General features: G+C 51.8%; 1 protein-coding gene across 4 annotated transcripts in view; it reads left to right on the top strand.

Moving 5' to 3' along the window:
* Nucleotides 1-2,500, top strand: part of LOC126571895 (uncharacterized) — an 8,126-nt gene that overhangs the window by 1,416 nt on the left and 4,210 nt on the right. The window contains exon 1 of one of the 4 annotated variants that reach the window (XM_050230779.1): nt 501-669. The exons of 2 other annotated variants lie outside the window; for them this stretch is intronic. The gene's annotated coding sequence lies outside the window, so the exon portion shown is untranslated. Of the gene's footprint in view, nt 1-500; nt 1,413-2,500 lie in introns of those variants that run through there. One more of the 4 variants, XM_050230778.1, reaches the window with a different exon arrangement.

Here is a 2,500-nt window from a genome sequence, read left to right as displayed (position 1 = left end):
GCCGTCAAAGGCTGTCTAGAGCCACTGGTGATGCCACTTCGGAAGCATCATGCCGGAAGCAACATTTCGCCGTTGACACCACAAACATTTAACAGCTTCCCCAGCGTTTGGTGCGGCGTAGGGGTGAGATGTGTTGAAGAGCCCGGGGTAATAAACTCCGGGTGGAAATTAAGAAGAAATGATTTGGCATTAAACTTCAACTTTCAAACGATAAACCAGCCAGCAGCTAGGCAGACCGAGCTATAGGCCTTCGAGCGGTTTCTAGCCAGTGGATACCAAAGGATAACAGAACCGACGACGGCAATTCGTGGCTGAGGAGTAGCGATGAAAAGTCCTCTCGCTCTTTCTCTCTCTCTCTCTCTCTCTCTCTTTCTCTCTCTCTTATAATGGTTCCCTTCTCACAGATGCAGTCCTTTGGTCTCTGAGAACGTGCGATGGAGCAGGCGCACCAGGAGGATGGTAGGATGAACCAGGTCTACTACCAACAAACACACAGCGGATTCACAGGGTGCTTCGATCGCTTCTTCAGTCGCGCTCCGTGTTCTGCCTCCGATACAGCGCGCTGCAAGCGGTAGTAGCATCATACATCGAGTGAGCATCATTCCCTGCTGCTGGTACAGTGCAGCATCTCCAAGGATCGAACATCCTGCCCTCCTCACAGGAGAATAGGTGCAGTTAGCGTTTCAGCCCATCGAGAGGATGCGATTTCCGCATCCAAACATCCACTAAACAGACAGAGAGATTCGACTGCTTGTGAAGTGCACTGAGAAGCGCTGCCAGGTAGATAAACCCCGCGGGTACACCACCACCTGTCACGGATCTCGACCTAAAGAGAGGGCTATGTTAATGTGGTGCTACAGTGCAATCGGTTCGTGATGAAGTGAATGCTTGAAGTGGTGCTGGTGCTGAAGTGGACAAGGAGCAGCAGCAGCAGCAGCAGCAAAAGCAGCCAAGTTTGAAGGGGTGGCCCCCAGGCACGATCTGGAGCAAGAGTCAGCTGAAAGTTTGCGCTGCCTCGTAACGATACTACTCCGTGCACTAGTGCACCGCTGCGTGTGAGTGTGTCTGTGCGTGAAAAAAAAAAGGTTCGTCAATGTTGTGTGTTTGCGAGAGTTGATTATTGAATTAACCTACCCGATGATGATGATGATGATGATGCCAATGCCGATGATGTTATCGTTCGCGACTGCCTGCGAGAGGGAGTCCTTTGCAATTATCGCGAAATTACTCCCACCGGAAGTCGGTAGTGGAGGTGCGCGCCGATGGTGACAGAACAGGAGTGACACACACACATACTCACACATACAGGAACGGTGGTGCGACAGAACGGGAATACACTGGAATAATTCATAAGTTGCTCCCGCCGTGCACACCCGCTCCGGAACGCAACCGGAAATCGGAAAGTTTGAAAGGTACGTGCTTCCCATGCAACCAGCAGGGACCGTGAAGCCCGCGCGTCGTCTAGGAGTGTAAGGGGAGGGTGAAGGGAGGGGGGTGGCTGACAAATGGCGGACGCTTGCACGCGTCACGCGGGCTTATCATAAAGCCTGCGAAGTGACAACGGAGAAGAAAAAAGACAGATGGCAGTCCCAGGACGGTGAGGATGAGGAAAAGGGCCACCCTTATTTGCTCTCATCGATGAATCATCACTCGAGGGACCCAAGGTGCAGGAAGGTGTCACCACCGTCGTGCCATCGTTGAGCCTTGGAGGCCAAAGCTCATGTTCAGCATAAAAAGAAGAGCACGGGTTGGTGGAGCAGGAGTGGTTTGGGCGGTGGAGGTGTTGTGGGAGTGAGATGAAAAAAAGGGCTAAAAGAGTGTGGATCATCTCCGGAGCATCAGCTACCCTACGGTGAAGCTGTGAAATTGGATTTATTGCTTTCTGTGAGGCGTATGAGTGAGCCTGGGCTGGCGAGTGCAAAAGCATAAAAGCGTCACGGTCACGAATTTGTGGAAATTGATTGAACAAACGGAAAATAAAAAAACAAAATACCAAACGTCGACCACTAAAATCTCGGATGTGTGCACAGAGCACAGATGTGTGTGCGATTAGCAGCAGATATGGGTCGCTGCGATGCTTGGAGCTTAAGCAAAGGCTCCAAAATACCCCACGAGAGTTTGTGGCGTGCGTTGTGTGTGTTGAGTGAGTGCAGGGGGCGAGGGGGCAAATGTTCCAAAAACGGCCACCCCTTTGTACCGTAGATTCGTGACAGGACACGCGCGGAATGGTGATGACAGCAGCAGCAGCAGCAGCAGGCGGGATGCTGGGGGCTGCTGTGATGTGATTAATTTCGTTCTCTGCCGAACGCCCTCCCCCCGAAGTTGGCCTGCTCGGTTGTATGTGTGTCGGTACGTGTGTATCTGTGCAAGCAAACCAGTAAAAGGGGTCGAATATGAGCCAGGAAAAAACAGGGAGTGGGGGGAAAAAACATCATGCTCCACCAACTGAGAGTGTCGGAAAATTCGTGACGAGTGAAAAACAATTGTCGTACTACGTGAG

This window comes from Anopheles aquasalis, chromosome 2 (genome assembly GCF_943734665.1).
Source record: "Anopheles aquasalis chromosome 2, idAnoAquaMG_Q_19, whole genome shotgun sequence".
In the NCBI taxonomy this organism is placed as follows: domain Eukaryota; kingdom Metazoa; phylum Arthropoda; class Insecta; order Diptera; family Culicidae; genus Anopheles; species Anopheles aquasalis.
The sequence above is the reverse complement of the archived record's forward strand: the minus strand, read 5'-3'. Positions and strand labels throughout refer to the sequence as shown.